The 21,802-nt window shown below is 44.9% G+C and overlaps 1 pseudogene; it reads right to left on the reverse strand.

The window, feature by feature from the left end:
* Window positions 1–21,802, reverse strand: part of LOC111969084 (protein arginine N-methyltransferase 3-like) — a 129,161-nt pseudogene that overhangs the window by 105,245 nt on the left and 2,114 nt on the right.

The following is a 21,802-nucleotide window of genomic DNA, read 5'->3' on the forward strand; positions in this document are numbered from 1 at the left end:
TCTAGTCAAAGTGGGAGACGGCCAGAAGTTCGGACATTTTCTGATGGAACTTGTCACTTCTCCCTCAAGTAGAGAGACCTTACTGGATGGATCACTTTACATCACCCTGTTAACTCGTAGAGTGTGTATTACTGAGTAGAGTTCACCTAGGGCCAATATTTTCAATCAAACACTACGAGTAGTAGCATATGACAAATTGTTCTCTTAACATAAAGGAGGCTTTCTTTGCCATTTTTGTCCAAATGTTGTGATTATCTCAGAGATAAAACATATTTCTCCATGGTGAGTCAAATATTTGTAAAAAGTACTCCAAGTCAAACTGAAGTAAAACTGTGTTATGTTCCTTTAACATTCTCTGATTACTTCAAGAGTAAAAAGAAGCGGTCGTGTTCTCCAGAAGTGTCTAGTTTGAGTGATGTCCCACCCCTTTGGCTGGTTGGCAGAGGTATGACCCATTTTCCCTGTCCCTTGTTGGAAGCATTAGGAGGCTCAGGGTACCTGGCTGGCACTGCTCTCCTTTTTCTACCCCTGTGCTCTTTGTGTGTGGTGTGTGTGGTGTGTTGTGTGTGTGTGTGTGTGTGTGTGTGTGTGTGTGTGTGTGTGTGTGTGTGTGGTGTGTGTGTGTGTGGTGTGTGTGTGTGTGTGGTGGTGTGTGTGTGTGTGGTGTGTGTGTGTGTGTGTGTGTGTGTGGTGTGTGTGTGTACCCATGAATGTGTGTTGGTCACTGTGTGTGTGTGTGTGTGTGTGTGTGTGTATCCTCTGTGTGCTGGACAGCGCTGGGGGGCATAGGGGGCCAGTTTAGTGATTATTAAAACGTTCACAGCCTGACACCTTGGCATGGGGATCAGCATAGTCCTAGGTTCTGCCAAAATCACTCTAGTCTATGAGTAAAGCCACTACACAAAGTCATCAAAGTCAAGCCCCACACCCAGGCATTTGTTCAGATGTACAGTGCTACACACTGGTGGTTGGCTAATATGGCAAATTGATAAGTTAGTAATATTGGTAGCCTATAGATGAATCAAAGTCATGATGGCAAGAACAACTTCGTAAGGTATTAAAATAAGTGATTTATATCACTCTGTCMGTAAATACTTGCATCAGATCACATCTATAAAAGGACTGGTATTCTGATTAAAATCCATTGATGACAACTTGAAGACAGACCTTGTTGGGACTAAACCGCTGTAAGAAATGGGGCTACATCAGTCTCTTGCTGTCGGGACTCAGACTTACTTCTACTTACCGCCAACAAGGTCGCAGACTRAATTAATTTACGACTCGGCGAGGGCTGTCATTTCTCCACTTTACACAGGCAGATCCTAGGGCAATGTTTTGGGGCCCTGCACTCTTTGAGAAATGTCCACAGTCGCTGCGATGATGAGGAGTGACAGGAGGATTCTCAGACTTATTAGCGTTCTGCGAGCCGGTGTCATGAGAGATTCGCGTCACGCTGTGAAATTCTATTTCCCCTGGTAACGGCGGTGAGCATCCGTGCCGGTGCGAACCGCAATGCTCTGTTCTGTGACCCCCCCCTCCGTGTGACTCCGGGTGTTCGGGGAAGGCTGGGGTGGGACGTGAGTGAGGACAGATACGGCCTGCTCATGAATTAAGGATGACTTCAGCGGTGTCCAACTTTCAACCCCTACGTCCGTATCGCCGGCGAGGATCTGGCTGACGAATGGGCATCAGTGCTCAGAGCGACTCCAAGTAACTCTGCTTCCCTGGTTAAGTATTCAGGAGGGGACATGGCCGGGGCTAATTCTATACATGCCATGTTTAAAATAGTCACAGCTGCTACTACTGATGGGGAGGTTTCTATAATGTATGTTGAGATATTGTTCAAATTTTTCAGGGTTTGGGGAATTTCCATTTAAATTCAAGCCGATTCAGGAAATATTTAGAAAAATATACAGTATCTTTGGAATGTCCATCACATTTAAAAAAATAAAAAATAAAAATAATAATGAGTGCGAACAGTGAAATGACCATCCATTCTGAGATGATGATGCCCACCTTCACAAACGGGCAATTTGACCTCCTCTATCCTGCCCTTTATCAGAGTGACCCTGTCCTGCAGCTGGTTCGACCTGAAAGGAAATGAGGCATTTAAAAGAAAAAACATGTTATCTTTCCTGTTCAAAACATTTGTATTGCAATAATGAAACAAGACACTATGCGATAGTCCAAAATTACAGCCAGAGAGATAAATGAAAAAGTACATTATTAAGATAAGGAAAATTTAATCCAAAAATAGCAAATGAAATGTTAAATAACATAAGTGTTGAGTGATGCTTTTAGCATATAGGCCAAAACCATGTATCAGGCACAGAGTTCTACTCAACATCAGTGGTACTTGTACACTTGCATTCAACTCTAGAATAGAATAGTTGTAATCATGGTYACAAATCAATAGCTGTACTATGGTCTCCTAACAAACACACGGCTTTTGTGTAATATTCTAAGGTTAGGACTTTAAAGGATGAGCTATTCTTATTAAGTGGTCTATTATCTCTCACAAGTGTTAAAACAAAGTCCCCGTAGTTGAGGCACAGCAAACAGTGAATTTGTTCCGTCATATACCCAACCTACTACTCTAACATTGGTCAAAAGCTAAGCCATTTTGGTAAGTAGGACAAATATGTTCGTCCCCTATGGCCTTTTCACACAGAGGTTTGTGTGTTAACAAACACCCAACCTGACCTCTCTCTGTGTGTGTGTGTGTGTGTGTGTGTGTGTGTGTGTCCAGAGCACGTGTGTGTGTGTACAGATGCGGTGTGTGTATACACAATACATGCGAGTCCATACTGATGTGGTGACTACGAGAGTGCATCCGGTTTAAATGATCCTTCCTTTTCTGAACGGCAACCCAGGGTATCAATCTCTGTGCATATTCCATTATCGTGACAGCTAATGTTACTGGGGACAGAATAATTACTCACGGCCCAAGAGTGCATTTCTGCAGCGCTGATCCTTATCTCCCGCTCGCTCTCTCGCTCGCTATCACATTCTCCCAGAATCACTCTCTAACGTTCTCTCTACCTCCCTTCCTTTTTCTCCCTCCCTTCAGGAGTGGGAAACACTGTAATCTCATTATTGGGGTAATTTAGAGGACAATGTCAGGACACTGGGGGAGGGGAGTGGTGGGTGGGGTGGGGTGTAAAGGGGCCTTGAGAGGTAGAAAGAGATATAATGACCAAAAGAAAGAGAGCGAAAGAGAGAGCGTGTGTATGTGTTAGAGAGAGACCGACATAGATAGACATTCTTCCAGACATTCTGGTTGCTTGCTTATTAATCCTGCACCCCTTGTGGGTTAAAGACACACGTCTCATCATCCTAAATCCATCTGTATCGGAGTAGCAGGATTATGCCACAACTCCCCCGGGGGTACAGGGCTCTACAGCGAATCTATTTAACTCGCATAGGCACCTACATGTTTTGCTGTGAGACCTGGATTTTTTGCACCTAGAATAATGTTGGATTCTAGCTTTATTACCTCAAATATTTGTAATTGTGCTTCTAAATTTCTTTGTGTGCACCTACATTTTTCAACTTAGGTGCACACGTGCTCCTTATAAATAAAGCGGAGTTGATTCCCCAATGTCCTACAGCCCCCCCCAAAAATCTATGTTATATACACTCAATGGCTAGTTTATTAGGTACACCACCCTGTTCACAAAAATGGTTCGGTCCAACAGACAGGCCACTGAGTGTATAGTTAAGGTATTTTATAATTTTATTGACAAATGTAGGATAGTAATGTAGATTGGGAGATCGATGAGAGGTATAAAGCAGAGAATGTGAGTTGAGGAATGGGGGATGGAATTGTTGCCTCCAGTGACAAATGTGGTCTGGGGGCGGCAGCACTACAACTAGACCAGCCAACGGCACAGTTCGATAGCATTTTGAGTGGAACATTCCTTTAAAAACCAATATGGTTCACTCTTCAAATCTCCATCAGGGTGCCGTCCCTAAAGTATTCCTATCTGTGAGCATGGCTTTCAGTGCAGCTGGTTGAAGAATTAAACAACAGTCTAGCTCTTCATGCAACACTCGACTAAATCAGACAATTCATCTTAGATTATCTGTATAATAAAATGCCTTGTAATCCATCAAGAATCTCCCATTTTTCAAAGGCACTGACTGTAACTTAACTCATCCTGTTTTCTAATTTAAACATATGAGCGCGAGATTCCTGTCTGGCGTACAGCAACCATTTTAATTAGAGCCCGAACGATATTATCAGTTCACAAACATTATCGGTCGATATTGGCCTTTTAAAGCTATATCGGTATCAGCCGATAACCGATATTCAATAAATAGGATGGAAAAAGGAAATCTAATGCTTATCTGAACACTTATCTGAACCATAATCATGATGTGTCATTATTGTCACAATGTATGAAATCAACATTGGAAGCATAGTTATTGGATATTTGCTCTTTTGGATGGCAATTTATTAGAATTCAGTGTTGAAAAATGTAATTTTGGGCCTCCCGGGTGGCCCAGTGGTCTAGGGCACTGCATCGCAGTGCTAGCTGCGCCACCAGAGTCTCTGGGTTCGCGCCCGGGCTCTGTCGCAGCCGGCCGCGACCGGGAGGTCCGTGGGGCGACGCACAATTGGCATTAGGTCGGCCCGGGTTAGGGAGGGTTTGGCCCGAGGGGGCCAGGTGCACGGTGTTTCCTCCGACACATTGGTCCGGGTTGGAGGCGCGCTGTGTTAAGAAGCAGTGCGGCTTGGTTGGGTTGTGGCTTCGGAAGACGCATGGCTTTCGACCTTCGTCTCTCCCGAGCCTGTACGGGAGTTGTAGCGATGAGACAAGATAGTAATTACTAGCGATTGGATACCACGAAAATTGGGGAAAAGAGGGATAAAATTTAAATATAAAAAAATTTAATTTTAAAATATTTTCATTATATATACAGTGGGAGAACAAATATTGATACACTCCCGATTTTGCAGGTTTTCCTACTTACAAAGCATGTAGAGGTTGTAATTTTTATTATAGGTACACTTCAACTGTGAGAGACGGATACTAAAACAAAAATCCAGAAAATCACATTGATGATTTTTAAGTAATTAATTAGCATTTTATTGCATGACATTAGTATTTGATCTCCTGACTGGCTGGCGGCTCTAGCGGCTCCTGACTGACGACGGCTCAGCGGCTCCTGACTGGACGGACGGCTCTAGCGGCTCCTTGGACTGACGGACGGCTCTGACGGCTCGGGACAGACGGGCGGCTCTGACGGCTCGGGGACAGACGGGCGGCTCTGACGGCTCGGGACAGACGGGCGGCTCTGACGGCTCGGGACAGACGGGCGGCTCTGACGGCTCGGGACAGACGGCGGCTCTGACGGCTCGGGACAGACGGGCGGTCAGATGGCGCTGGGCATACGATGGCTCAGATTGCGCTGGGCAGACGGATGGCTCAGATGGCGCTGGGCAGACGGATGGCTCAGATGGCGCTGAGCAGGCAGGCAGCTCAGATGGCGCTGGGTAGGCAGGCAGCTCAGACGGCGCTGGGCAGGCAGCACTCAGATGGCGCTGGGCAGGCAGGCAGCTCAGATGGCGCTGGGCAGGCAGGCAGCTCAGACGGCGCTGGCAGACGGGCAGCTCTGACCTGCTAGGCGCACAGTAGGCCTGGTGCGTGGTGCCGGAACTGTGGTACCGGACTGAGACACACACCTCAGGGCGAGTGCGGGGAGAAGGAACAGTGCGTACAGGGCTCTGGAGACGCACAGGAGGCTTGGTGCGTGGTGCCGGAACTGGAGAGCTGGTGCACTGAGCTGGCACAGGACGTGCAGGCTAGGAAGGCGCACAGGAGGCCTGGTGCGTGAGGCTGGCACAGTCTTCACCAGACGGCTAGCCCGCACCTCAGGACGAGTATGGAGAGCTGACTCAGGTGACATCAAATCCCGACATGCTCCGTCGGGCGGATGTCGTGCCTCATGCACCAAACCAGCAAATCCCTAATTTCTCTCTCCTCCAATTTCCCCATTAGATCCTTCACAGTCTCTACTTCGCTCACCTCCAATACCGCCCTCACCGGCTCTTGGTTCCATCCTTGGCTCTTACGGTAAGCAGGGGGAGTTGGCTCAAGTCTCCTACTTGACCCAGCTACACCCCCTTTATCCCCCCCCCCCCCAAGAAATTTTGGGGGAGCCTCTCGGGCTTCCAGCCGCTCTGCCTTGCTAGCGCCTCATATGCCGCCTCTCTGCTTTGCCTGACCTCCAGCTCTGCTTTGGGGCGGCGACATTCCTCTGGCTCTGCCCAGGGTCCTTTTCCGTCCAGCTCGTCCTCCCATGTCCATTCCTGAACTCGCTGCTGCTGCTGCTGCTGCCCGTAGCCACGCTGCTTGGTCCGAGTTTGGTGGATGGTTCTGTAATGGCAGCCTTCCCTCTCTTCACGAGAAGAGAAGGTGTAGCAAGGATCGGACCAACACGCAGCGTAGCCAGTGCTCAACATGTTTAATACGAAACTGTGAACACTTACAAATAACAAAATAATAAATGTGGCAAACCGATACAGTCCTAGCTGGTGCAGAGAAAACACAGAGCCAGGAAACAACCACCCACAAACCCCAACACAAAACAAGCCACCTATATATGATTCCCAATCAGAGACAACACAAAACACCTGCCTCTGATTGAGAACCATATTAGGCCAAACATAGAAACAGACAAACTAGACACACAACATAGAATGCCCACCCAGCTCACGTCCTGACCAACACTAAAACAAGCAAAACACACAAGAACTATGGTCAGAACGTGACACACACAGTAAATCGACAGTCATTTAAATGTTATTTTAAAGTAGTTTTTTTTAACATCCATTCAAAATATAATACTCCATACTTTCATTGTCAATTCATTATCTTATAGCCTACTTTCAGTAAAGAATAAGGTAAGCCTTTGTTTTTTAAAACTTTTTTAAGGAAAGAATAAATATTTGCCTGTGTGTCTGACATACTGTACGCTGGTGGCTTTGATTAAAGGGTGCTTTTACAGCGGTGTGCGTGTGTGAGTTCGCTGATTCTCTCTATACGCCTACATGTCCATTCAGAAATGTTCCTAAAGTAGCCTGTCTGGACTCCATCTCTTTATTTAGACTCAAATGCTCCTGTCATGATTTAATCTTGTAAACCGCCTCTTCAAGTAGCTTAGGCTACATTATTTCATTAAGACGTCCTCTCTTTGAAGAAAATGTGTCAACGCCACTGCTATCGAATGACCTCAGCAGCATGGTTTGTGACGTCATACAAATATTTCGGGAAAAGTGGGAGAAAACCCATTGGACTTCATTTGAATGGTTTTGTGTGTACAAATGGGATCTGCATTTAAAAAAAATATGTGCAGAAAAGCCAACAGACAAGGTAAGCATATATCTTTATTTTCACTCCATTTTTGGGGAGGCAGGTAGCCTAGTGGTTAGAGCGTTGAGCAAGTAACCGAAAGGTTCCCAGGGGGCTGAAAACATGATTGTCGATTGAGGCAGCCCTCCGCACCTCTCAGATTCAGAGGTGTTGGGTTAAATGCAGAGGACACATTTCAGTTGAAGGCATTCAACTGACTAGGTATCCCCTTGTATTTATTTAACTAGGCAAGTCAGTTAAGAACAAATTCTTACTTACAATGATGGCCTACCCGGGCCAAACCCTAACGACGCTGGGCCAATTGTGCGCCTCCCTATGGGACTCCCAATCACGGCCGGTTGTGATACAGCCTGGAATCGAACTCGAGTCTATAATGAGGCCTCTAGCACTGAGATGCAGTGCCTTAGACCGCTGCACCAGTCGGGAGCCTAATGTTGTGTCCATTAATGTTGTGTCAATACAAAAACGCAACAGATCCTTTCCAGACTGGCATTTCTTAATTTGTTGAATATTTATTAGTAATAACCTGAATAATAATAATAAATGATAATAACGAAGTGTAATGGTTTGTTTCATGTAGGTTTTTTATTGAAAGCATATCCATGTAAACTTGTGTACAAACAGAATTGTGATCTCCCCTTTTTTGACCCCCCTGAACAGCTATGTTGGTGACCGTGTACATTGGCCTGGCCAATTACCGTAAACCTCAAATTCCAAGACCGTCACAGCCCTAATCGGTCGGGCTCAATTTTTAATTACATATCCTTATATTCAGGGATGCAAACTGTTGAGGGACCAAAAAGGTGACACTTTTTTTTGCACTGAAACAAAAAACAAAAAAATCCCTGCGATGGGGAAATGCAGATTTTAACTAATTAAACAACAAAGAATGTGATCTACATGATCAGTCTGTGTGTAAAATAAAGTGTGAACCTAACTCAAAGCTAAAACATGTAAGGAAAGCAATCCAATGTTATTTGTTGCCTAGACTTTACTGCAAATGACACTCAAGTCTTGAGAGAAAACAATACACTAATATTGCAGTTAGCCATGACAGCCTTTATAATAGAACGCTTGTGACCACACACATCTAAATATTGCACTTGGGTAAAAAACATCTTAAAGTTGAAATAGAACGAAACAAACAGGAATTCTATTTTGCTCTATTATAGTGGCCATTATAGTAGACATCGATCAAGTGCACAAGGCTACATGTGTGCAAAAATAACGTTCACCAAGTAAAAAATTTAATAACCCCCCCTCACTCACACGTGTTACTATCAAGTTCAACACAACAAAAGCAATCTCTTTGGGCTACACATTATTACATTGTACACTTTCTGCCTGTGGACATCTGTTCTACAATGTGCCAGCAGAGCATAATACCCTTTGTTGGCATAATTTTTCTCTTTCAGGCAGACAGTACACCTGGCATACCCCTTTTTATACACTGACTGAAAAAGGGAGAAAGTATGTGGTGTTTCTTTCACCTCTATGGTGGCATCCAGCTTAAGCCAGGCCCAGCTCCAGCTCCACTTCAACCCTGACTCCACTTGTTTAACAAGCAACACCTCATTTTCACATAATTCTCTCATTCTGAAAATTAACCACATTCTTTAGAGGGAAAATATCAGTTCACGGATAGTTTGTTAGCTAGTTAACATTTCACACAGATTGCCAGGGTCCAATAAGCAACTAACACGATGTAACTTGAGGAAAGGCAAGGAGTCGTAAACCAGTTAATACTATAGCGAATTGGTTAGGTTACTAAGGTTAGCTAGCTAACGTTACAACATCAGATGCGCTAACGTTAGCTGTCTGACTATTAGCCAGCTAATTTTCACACTAAAAACTCAATTATTTGATCAGGTAAGTTTTCTAATGTTGCTCAACATTTCTCTGGCTAGCTAACGGAGAATTCAATCCAGTTGGCAAGATAGCATTAACTAACAATACTTGTTCCACCACACTTTTCACTCACCTCAAACTTTCCAAATGCCAGTTGTTTTTCGGTTATAGCTCATGAAGTACACTTCATCATCTTCTCACACCCGTCTCCATGGTCAGGCTTCTCACCTACCTGTTCGTTATCGTGCAAGCGCTGATGATGTAACRAGCAAATTGGTTGTCTTTTCTCTCTTCAGTCCCGTGCTGCATTCTGTTATGTGAACGATTGGCTGAGCCTTGGATACAACCAGTATTGCTCCAAACGTGCATCTCTCGTTCGCCAACAACCAGTAGTGACCCCCCCTACCAAAAAAAATTATCATCGGATCTACAAGAAGGACGTAGGTCACCTATTTTGGATTCAAAAAGGCGAATTTCGCCGAAAAGGTGACAAGTTTACATCCCTGTACATTAACTTTTACGGTGGGGTAGTGACAGATACTACACACAGGCACTGTGATTACACACACAAACACGTCCACACACCAGATGAGCGGTTCTGAGGAAAAGAGTGGGTCTTGGGAGAAGAGGAAGGGGTTTTGAGGTGTGTGTATGTGTCAGTATAGGTGTGCATCTGGAGTACAATGTCATGTTCTCACATCTTTGTCCTGCCGCGCTGGGAGGCCTAGTGTGACACTGCCTGCATGCCAACACACACACCCCGACAGCGAATCAGTGGGCTGTAAAATTAAAAAGTCCCCTCTCTTGCAATCCCAATGTTTTGCTTATACGACACTCCCGTCCATAATGGTAATAACAACACAGACAATAATGGCCCCTAACTCAAAGCTACATTCAGGCATATGCCGATTGAGGACAGTGCCTGGTGGTCTAAGGGTGGTAAATGAGTTTGGTTTGGAAGCACTGTCCATTCATTGGTGGTGCTAGTGGAGAGCTGGTATAAAACGTTGTGTAGGTGTTATAAAACACACAGCAGGTGAGTGTGTAGTAGCCCCTTACACTCGTACCTGTATACGGGTTGAAAATGGCAGATTTGGGCACTGATAAATGCCTAAATTGGAATGCAGTGGCTGTACAGTAACATGCTATAAATGAAGTCAGCGCTCTGGCTCTGTGCTTCACAGCATTCTATGGGTTTTGACGAACAGACGATTTGAACCTGAGCACCTCGCACAATAAGAAGTTTCCCCCATCCCTCCTGCTAATTAAGCAACTTTTGCTCATGTTTTGTTGTCTGAGTAAGGGAAATGCTGTTAATTAAGAAAGAGGTTGCACCAGCAATAGTTTAGGGAGCAGCTGTGGAAGAGCCGAGAGGCAGGGGAGATCAGAGTCAGTCATGGTGTACTAAATTATGTGTGTTACGGGCCAGGCCGACTGACACCCGCTTTATTGAACTCAACCACCTGAAACAAATAAAAAGGTGGCTGGAGGTCACAGAGACCTCTACTGAGAGTCCATACTACACTGGGGAAGGGAGTGTGCTAGCCCACACGCTACTGGAGAGGGAAATGTGCTAGTCAACATACTACTAGGGAGGGAATACACTTCCAATATACTTTCCAACTGAAAATATATTTCAAATGTGTTTGCTGAAGCAAAGACTCAAATGTGTTTCCTAACAAATCACAGCAATCGTGTGAGTACAACATCAGAACCAAATTTGCTGTGAGAGAAAGCATTTTGATACTCTTGTTTTGTGGGTCTGTGGGTCCGTGGTGCCCCCCCCCCCCCCGGATAATTTTATATTGGACAGAGAAGCTCAGTTCTGGTCACTTGTTAAATAGGACATTCTACTCCAAAATGATCATTTCTACATCCAGAAATGAGGCCAATTACATATTGGTAAAATAATTTGTTTACATTATTTTTATTTTAACATATTGGACAATGCACCATAGCCCATATTATCAGGTATGATATTAGCAAGAAGCATTAACACCTACAGCCCAACTGATGCAGCATAGTGGCTAGAAATAGTCTGAAGCATGTTGTTGCCAATCTTTTAACTAGTTAGCATCCTACTGATGAATTGTATGTCCCAAAACTCTTGCATAAACACAGTGAATATAATGTAGCCCGACCTGTTAGGGTAACCCGCCACCCTGCCTGTACTTCTCACAAATCAAATCATCAAATCAAATGTATTTATAAAGCCCTTCGTACATCAGCTGATATCTCAAAGTGCTGTACAGAAACCCAGCCTAAAACCCCAAACAGCAAGCAATGCAGGTGTAGAAGTACGGTGGCTAGGAAAAACTCCCTAGAAAGGCCAAAACCTAGGAAGAAACCTAGAGAGGAACCAGGCTATGAGGGGTGGCCAGTCCTCTTCTGGTTGTGCCGGGTGGAGATTATAACAGAACATGGCCAAGATGTTCAAATGTTCATAAATGACCAGCATGGTCAGATAATAATAATCACAGTAGTTGTCGAGGGTGCAGCAAGTCAGCACCTCAGGAGTAAATGTCAGTTGGCTTTTCATAGCCGATCATTAAGAGTATCTCTACCGCTCCTGCGGTCTCTAGAGAGTTGAAAACAGCAGGTCTGGGACAGGTAGCACGTCCGGTGAACAGGTCAGGGTTCCATAGCCGCAGGCAGAACAGTTGAAACTGGAGCAGCAGCACGGCCAGGTGGACTGGGGACAGCAAGGAGTCATCATGCCAGGTAGTCCTGASGCATGGTCCTAGGGCTCAGGTCCTCCGACAGAGAGAAAGAGAGAATTAGAGAGAGCATACTTAAATTCACACAGGACACCGGATAAAACAGGAGAAGTACTCCACATAAAACGAACTGACCCTAGCCCCCCGACACAAACTACTGCAGCATAAATAATGGAGGCTGAGACAGGAGGTGTCAGGAGACACTGTGGCCCCATCCGATGATACCCCCGGACAGGGCCAAACAGGAAGGATATAACCCCACCCACTTTGCCAAAGCACAGCCCCCACACCACTAGAGGGATACCTTCAAACACCAACTTACCATCCTGCGACAAGGCCGAGTATAGCCCACAAAGATCTCCGCCACAGCACAAACCAAGGGGGAGCGCCAAACCAGACAGGAAGATCACGTCAGTGACTCAACCCACTCAAGTGACCACTCCTCATAGAAACCACTTTATGTCACCATTTCCCCCCCAACACCTTCCCTGGTTGCCACTACTCTTGCTCAACTAAAAATATAATCTGTCTCATTACAATTGTGTCACTCACCCCACCCCCCCAAAAAGTGAGGTAAAAATGGCATTTTACCCAGTATTGCATTTAGCCCCACTACCCCTTATGCATTCATAGCAAATTGCTGAGCGGTAACATGCTTAACATTGCCGCTGCTAAAAACTCTGGGATTAAAATGATGTAGTTCACACATATTTAAGAGTTGAGAAATAAATCAAGTAGGAATGGAAAGCTGGGATCCCCCTCTTTATAACAATGGACATTAAAACTGCTGTTTTGCCTACAATTGTAAGAATTGGTATGCATTGACTGCTTGTCAATGTTTATTTAATGCATTAATAAACATTGGGGGAGGTGTCCTGGTAGATGAAGAAGCTCTGTCCTTGAAAGCTCAGAGTGGTATTGTGGGCTCGTCGGAGAATCTCCATCTTCTCATGGAWAAAGTGCACTCGAAGAATTATGCCACGGGGCCTCTCACCACCCCGGGGCTTTGGGCGCAGCGATCGGTGCGCACGATCAATCAGGGGCTTTTCATCTAAGGCAAGAACATCCTTCAGRAGCCCAGAAACGAAATCCGTGGCGCGAGGCATTTCCGCTGACTCTGGGACCGATACAAGTCTCAGGTTATTGCGGCGAGAGAATCCCTCTAAAAACTCACACAGCTCTCCTTCACCTTTTTCAAATCCACAGCCAGGCGTTTCAAGTCAGCCTCCAGGGATGTAGTTAAATCGGAGACATGGGTAGCGGAGGTCTCCAGTGCTGCAATCGTTGTAGTGTGCGATGCTGTTGTTGTTTTGAGTGATGTGATTTCTGGCACCGTCTCGTTCAACAGGATGGTTAGATCTGCTTTTAAAGTATCAGAAACCTCCTGTATTTCGGGCCTCAATCGTAGCAACCACCTCTATTTTCATTTCAACTATCTCAGAGCGTAGTAGTTTGATGGCCTCAAGAATGTTAATTTCAGCGCCGCCAGGCCAAGCCGCACCCCCGGGTAAAGTGTGAGTCCCCGGGCCCTCAGACTCAGGAGAGGGCGGTGATGAGAGTGGGTTTTGTAGGCCGGGTTCTCAGTCATGTTTTTGGCCTTATGTTTCGTCGACATGCTGACATGGACCCAAAATATCGATGTTTTGTTTTGCCTTATGGCAAGGTGCTCCATCATGCTGTATAAGGCATTGTCCGTCACCAAACTGTTCCTGGATGGTTGGAAGAAGTTGCTCTCGGAGGATGTGTTGGTACCATTCTTTATTCATGGCTGTGTTCTTAGGCAAAATTGTGAGTGAGCCCACTCACTTGGCTGAGAAGCAACCCCCACACATGAATAGTCTCAGGATGCATTACTGTTGGCAAGACACAGGACTGATGGTAGCGCTCACCTTGTCTTCTCCGGACAAGCTTTTTTCCGGATGCCCCAAACAATCGGAAAGGGGATTCATCAGAGAAAATGACTTTACCCCAGTCCTCAACAGTCCAATCCCTGTACCTTTTGCAGAATATCAGTCTGTCCCTCATGTTTTTCCTGAAGAGAAGTGACTTCTTTGCTGCCCTTCTTGACACCAGGCCATCCTCCAAAAGTCTTCGCCTCACTGTGCGTGCAGATGCACTCACACCTGCCTGCTGCCATTCCTGAGCAAGCTCTGTACTGGTGGTGCGCCGATCCCGCAGCTCAATCAGCTTTAGGAGACGGTCCTGGCGCTTGCTGGACTTTCTTGGGCGCCCTGAAGCCTTCTTCACAACAATTGAACATCTCTCCTTGAACTTCTTGATGATCCGATAAATGGTTGATTTAGGTGCAATCTTACTGGCAGCAATATCCTTGCCTGTGAAGCCCTTTTTGTGCAAAGCAATTGGTGCTCAATAGAACTAATAGGAGCTGGCAGGGTGAAGAATGCCCTAAAATAAGGCCTGTTTTTTTTGTGATTACTTCAAAACGACGGCAAGCAGCTGGGAAATCTGGTCATATTATGAAACTGGGCTCTACGGCGCATGCAATGAACTATTTTTTATCAGAAAAAAGCGTTGTTAAAAATGTCCTGTGTCCAGCCTTCCACCATTAGCTCTGACAAATTGAAAACCCTAGTCATTGGCGACTCCATTACACACAGTATTAGATCATCCAGAGGGCAGGGCCACTGCCCCTCCCAAAATATATAATTTGGAGATAATTGTCCCTCTTTCTGGGACTCACCAACAAACAGGACCAAGCCTGGCCTGCTGAGGAGTGACGGACTCCATCCTAGCTGGAGGGGTGCCCTCATCCTATCTATAAACACAGACAGGGCTCTAACTCCTCTAGCTCCACAATGAGATAGCCAGTCTGCCAACTTAGTGGAGTCTGCCACTAGCACAGTCATTGTAGTCAGCTCAGCTATCCCCATGGAGACTGTGTCTCGATCTAGGTTGGGCAAAACTAAACATGGTGGTGTTTGACTTAGCAATCTCACTGGAATAAAGACCTCCTCCATTCGTCGTGCATATAATATATTTATTAGAACATACCGTTTAGTAGCAATGCATGCAGGAAGCAATGAATATCAACATACTAGGCACACGCATACTGAGAAGCCATTTTCTAATGCGTAATTGTTTTTTTCAGCTATTGCCAAACACGCGGGTCTAAAATTATGATTCTATTCCTCAATATCATGGAGTGAATTCGTACTAGATGAAAATCTGAAATGAGTATGACATCCTGGCAAATAAAGCATACAAAATGTTCTACATTTCACCAATGTGTCGGAGGACACACTGTCCAGCTGGCTACGCGATGGTACAAGGAAATCCCGGCCATCCAAAACCTCCCCTAACCCGGACGACACTGGGCCAATTGTGTGCCGCCTCATGGGTCCCACGGTCACGGTGGGATTTCAAAAAGGCTTTACGGCGAAAGCAAACCATGATATTATCTGAGGACAGCACCCCATCAAACAAACACATGACAATCATAATTCAACCCGCCAGGCGTGACACAAAACTCAGAAATAACGATATAATTCATGCCTTACTTTTGAAGATCTTCTGCTGCTGGCACTCCAATATGTCCCATTAACATCATAAATGGTCCTTTTGTTCGATAAATTCTGTCGTTATATCTCCAAAATGTAAATTTATTTAGCACGTTTGAATCAGAAAAACACCGGTTCCAACTCGCGCAACATGACTACAAAATGTCTAATAAGTTACCTGTAATCTTGATACAAACATTTCAAACAACTTTCCTAACATAACTTTAGGTATTTATTTTATGTAAATAATAGATAAAATTTAAGACGGGATAAATTGTGTTCAATAGCGGATGAAAACGAAGTGGAGCGAGCTTTCAGGTCGCGCGCCCCAACCACAACAGTACACCAGACTCGAAACTCGTTCTGAACAGCCATACTTCTTCATTACTCAAAAGAAAAACATCAACCAATTTCTAAAGACTGTTGACATCCAGTMGAAGCGATAGGAACTGCAAGCAAGTGCCTTAGAAATTTAGATCCATATAGAAACCACTGTCACCTCAAAAAAAATATTCATGGATGGTTTGTCCTCGGGGTTTCGCCTGCCAAATAAGTGCTGTTATACTCACAGACATAATCTTAACAGTTTTAGAAACGTTAGAGTGTTTTCTATCATAATCTACCATTATATGCATATCCTAGCTTCTGGGCCTGAGTAGCAGGCAGTTTACTTTGGGCACGCTTTTCATCCAAAATTCCAAATGCTGCCCCCTATCCCAAAAAAGTTAAGCACAACAAAGTCAAGGTATTGGAGTGACCATCACAAAGCCCTGACCTCAATCCTATAGAAAATTTGTGGGCAGAACTGAAAAAGCGTGTGCGAGCAAGGAGGCCTACAAACCTGACTCAGTTATACCAGCTATGTCAGGAGGAATGGGTCAAAATTCACCCAACTTATTGCGGGAAGCTTGTGGAAGGCTACCCAAAACGTTTGACCCAAGTTAAACCATTTAAAGGCAATGCTGCCAAATACTAATTGAGTGTATGTCAACTTCTGACCCACTGGGAATGTGATGAAAGAAATAAAAGCTGAAATAATCACTCTCTCTACTATTATTCTGACATTACACATTCTTAAAAAAGTGGTGATTCTAACTGACTTAAGACAGGGAATTTTTCCACGGATTAAAATCTAGGAATTGTGAAAAACTGAGTTTAAATGCATTTGGCCTAGGTGCATGTAAACTTCCGACTTCAACTGTAACTAGAAAAGGATTGGCTGATTAGCGTGTTCAGAAGGGTAGATAGAAATGTATCTAACAGCGGTGTAGACCAGGGGTGGCCAATAATTTAGTCCCGAGGACCACATAGGGCCGCATAGATTGTTTTCGGACCGATTTGTTCATCAAAAGAAAAAAGGGCAGGTATTTGAAAATCGTATCCTGTAGGTCCATTATAATTTCGATATACTTTCTATAAAAGTTAAGAGACGTTCAAGAGTGGCCTGGAGTGGCCAGAGCAATCAAAAACGCAATGTTTATATATACTGTGAAAATTATGATATGCCCTTTTAGTGTAAGCCTTTTGAAAAGACTGCCTGATATTTCTGCCTGTTTTGGTGGGATGGAGTTTTGGCCTACCTGGTGACATCTGAGAAGGGGCTACGAGAAAAGGATTGCGCTACACACAAAACAGCAAACCCATAGCCCTCGTAATACAATCCATTTTCAACTTCCCTCACAAATATTTCTCCCTCATATCCTCCTATCCTCTGGTCTGGCTGGTCTAGTGACATGGGTTCAAATCCAGCCAACAGTCCTTTGACACAATCTCTCTATCTTCTCCCACTGTCGTTCTCGTTCACCATCTGTTCAATGAAATCAGAAAATATATTTTTAAGAGATACTTCTTTCTGGTTCGCTGAATGACCTGAGGGCGAGGTGCAGGAGAGGAGCCAGAGTGTTTATCACCATGACAGGGGTTGCGACAGGTCGACATAACCCTCATCCACCGCCACCCCGATGACAGGGATAACAACACCCAGTCCAAACCCTGCTTTTCATCTTCCTGCAACCGTCCCGTTTCCTACCCATTCTCTCCCATCCTTAACCCCTTTGACTGGAAAATTCCTCCACCCCTCTTCACCATCCTCTTAAACCGTTTCCCCTCCTCTCCCCCCAGTTATCCTCTACCCCCTCCCTCGGGGCCTACCTGGTGGCAGCACATAAGGGATGGCCTTGGAGATGGACGCTGCCTGCTTCCAATGACAGTGCAGGGTTGGGGGAGGAAGAGGGGCAAAAAGGGTGTGCGCCCGTTATCAGCACTCCACAGTCCCCGGCCGAGAGGCGCTACAGCGCGTAATGAAGTCGCAGTGTTTTAAATCAAGCGCCGTCACCGCCATAGCAATTGTGAATTTATATTTTAAAACCCGCACTGCCGAGTTCTTTTGCTCACCTTGTCCTTGAACACGTCCGGGTACATGAAGTCCCCGTAGCTTTCTGTGCGCACTTTATCCTGAAAGGAAGGAACAAAGGACATTCAGGTCATCCGTTACCACGGGCATAGAAAACATAATCATAGAGCACGTCTTCAGAAACAACATAACACACTGAAACGAATGATCCAATCACCCGAGACCAAGGTGTGTGTCACAGCTGGGCGTACGGTTGTATGTCTATGTGATGGAGAGTTTCCGTGAAAACTAGAGGGGAGATGACCACAGGATTCTGGAGTGCCCTATTTGTGTTTGTGCGTGGTGTCATCTCGTTGAAATCAGAGCTGACTGGGGGATTTGACTCCACGGAAAACGAGTACAATGCTTGCTCGGCGTAGAAATCTAAAGAAGAGTAGACTCATTCTAACATAGAAATAGAAAGGACTGGCTTCCTTTCAACCATTCCACATGGAATCTAGCTGGTCAGACTGGCTAATTAACCTGCCAATCAAATCCTTACGCTTTTCAGAGGGAGGCCCTTTACATACCCATGAAACACACATTTATCTCAAACTCATAACTTATCCTCACTCACTTCGGATGATGCCTTCGCAGGCTTTTGATGAGGTGACAGAAACCGAACAAAGTGATAAAATCTTTTGCCAAATTACAGTTAAATCCCATAGGAGCGGTTTCCCGGAAAGAGATTCTCCATTGAGCTTGCTTTCAATCCAGGACTAGGTTTAAGAGCGTCAAGGAAACCACCTTCACCCCATGGTATTGAAATAAATTAATTGTATCTGTTCCAAAGACTGATCTGACATGACAGCTGACCTCATATTCATTAAACTAGGCTGACATGAGGCGCGAAGGATCCTTGGAGCAAGGATGATTGAAAACCAGAGCTTCTAGTAATAGAGAACTGATTCTTCCAGATTTATCTTCAATAACTTGACCAGAGATGCAGATTCAACATTGATGATGGGTCAGGGAAGGAAGTGGGAGGGTTAAATGGTGAGACTACATTTCTCTCTCGCCCTGTCTTACGCACGCTCTCTCACACACACACACACACACACACACACACACACACATACATACAGTGTGATCCACTTTATGGCAGCCCGTAAAAGAGTTGACGATCTTCTACCGCAAACCTGTCACGTGGTTCCCCTTTCCTCCGAGGAAGGGTTTTTGATGGAGTTTAGTCTGACGTATATATAGTGCTAAGCACCAATCAGAGAGAGGCAAAGAATCATGTCGAAGCACTGCGGTAAGTGAGAGAGAAAGAGAGGGTTGACCACCTAGCATTCCTACCCACACAACTTTGAATGCTTAAGAAGTGTGAAATATAATCACCACATCTCAAAGCTCCACCATGTTATAGTAATGCTGATGTTTCACATGAGAGCTCACTCCTTATTGCTGATTTGTCACTGAGAAAAATGTCATGTTATCAACATCGTAGTTTGCATAGAGACGATCATTTTAATTTAATGCTACATCGAGCCTTTCAGATAAACCGCACTGCTAAACCTGCGTCCCTCCTCTCTCTGCAGTGGCTACTGAGTTAAGAAGAAACAGCGGTTTAATAGAGGGCATGAGTGTATGCATATGTGCAGGCATGCCATTGTGGCAGCGGACCTTAAGCATCTCTTCGTGGATGCTGTAGTGGCCATATGAGCTGAAGTAGGCCTCGTCCTCATCCTCCCGGAGCTCAGCCACGGCACCCAAGGCCCCGACCCACATCTGCAATCAATACTAGACCCTGGGCCAGCAACTTGAAACAAATACCATAGTATTTTACAACAGAGTAGGATGAGGTTGCCCCTAGACCCTGATCTAAGGTCAGTTTTGCATTCCCCCCCATGGTTTAAGGTTCGAATTGACTGATCCTAGATCAATGAGTACGGGCACCTTCTATCAGGAACCTATTGTAACAGATTTACAGCAGCACAGTCACACACGTACAGCACCAACTGCACAACCTTCCAAGAGGACATAGCAGTAAATGGAAAGAGAGCATCTATATCCCCCCATACTCTCCACCCCCCACTCTATGCAGTATTGGAATTTTCCCTCCCTTCTCCTTTTCCTCCTAGTCAAAGGAAAGGCCTCTCCAATACTGAGTTCACTGAGTCCCCCTGCTGGCCGCAGGTGGGAGGTGCAAGTGTGAGAATGAGAAACACCAGTGCCATCAAATGCAGGGATCCAGAGTGTGACCATTTGGTCGCAATATGCGACCATTTTGACTTGACTGTGCAAGTAAAAAATGTATTGGTCACATCAGTGCCAGCTGCAAATTATAGGTGGTTACTTCACTCAAACCTTTGTATTTTTGTGGCAGCTAAAATAATGATTTGGTCAAAAAGTTAAGTCCATTACCCTGGCCTGATTCCTTAATGAAAGTGTCTGCCCTGCCCCTGTACCAGTTTCACTGGTAGCTGCTGTGATGAGAGACACTCTCACTCCCACCGAGCACCCCAAGGAGAGGAAGAGAAAATGTGTCCTGGAGTAACACACTATACTTTACGTCAGAGGTAAATCTTTTATTTAAGCAACTATTAAAAGTTAAATTAAAAGAATGTGTTTTCAACGGCGAGCGAGTGTTGTGTCTTACCCCTTTAAATGATGATCACATTTTTGGGTTGCACCTCAACTCACACTGGTTGAGCACCATCCACTACTTCCCCTTTCGATTGCTACCACAGTGGTGCGTATGCTTCTAGTATTTCTTCTGTTAGAAACATTTCAATTTGACACTATCCATATTGGCCAATTCCCTCGAGTATAAAGGGTTAATGTAGTATTTGTCTTTTTTATTATATCAGAAATGGTAGTGGTGATGCTAATAACAGTAGTAGTCGCAGTAATTAACAGTAATGTTAATAGTAGCCTGGGCAGCACTGACTTGAGTTTGTGTTGGTCATCCATGGCTCTGGCCAGGGCCTCCTCTGTGCGCTGGGCCCTCTGCAGCCTGGGCCCTCTGCAGAAGAGCAGCAGAGGAGTAGCAGGCTTCACACTGGCCCCTAGTAGAGGGGCCAGGCAACATCCCCATCCCCTCACAGTTCTTCCAGATCTAACAAAAGGGAAAGAGAAAAAGAGAGGGGGGGGGACTCACTTGAACACATTCAAAACACAGGAAGATAAGACTGCCTACTCTAACAGTACTGTGTACAATTGCATCTCTGACAAACATGCAATGCTCCAAACCTCCTTTGTCTGAACCATGCCAGTGACGTCACCCCATGCAAATAATGCTAGAGAAAAGAAAACAGCACTGCAGTTTCACTCTGTTTATAGGAACAGCTCGCAGGCTTTGTTGGTTTTAAACAGATTCAAGTTCTTCTTTCAAACAACATTGGATATTGATGCAAAACGCCACATCTGGTGAAAACATTCTAAATATACCCGTAATGCGGTTACCCTTTATCTGCACTTGATTAAATTGAGGCCTTTTGAGTTGAACAATGAACCTGTGAATGCCAGTACCTATCTGCAGGTAAGGGGTCATCCTGTAAAGCTGGCCTCAAGTACTCATCACTCTCCCAGGGAATTGAACACTCCGATATCGTAGACAGGCTCTGCCCACTGCACTTCTGCAAACACAGTCATAATTGTCCATGAACTTGGAAAACCAAGGATGTACTTGGATAGAAAGGCGATCTGTTTTTAATGTTAAGAAGTAACTGATTCATTTCGGAGGCTCGAGAACCTAAAGTTCATGATTAATGAAATCATAGCTATAAAGAACACAATTGCAAATTTATAATTATGTTTTTGTTTACATGTGTGTTGGAGAAGGCTCCTGCACACTGTATGCTTGCAAAAATTATCAGCAATGGGGCTTTCCACACAAGATATAGGCCCAAGGATAATTCTGAAGTTTTGGATCTTCCTGAAATGAAATCCCTGGAAAGGTCATTTGGGGGAAGGATGTTTGGCATACATTTGAAATCCTTTGGG

Source organism: Salvelinus sp. IW2-2015, linkage group LG10 (assembly GCF_002910315.2).
Source record: "Salvelinus sp. IW2-2015 linkage group LG10, ASM291031v2, whole genome shotgun sequence".
Lineage (NCBI taxonomy): Eukaryota > Metazoa > Chordata > Actinopteri > Salmoniformes > Salmonidae > Salvelinus > Salvelinus sp. IW2-2015.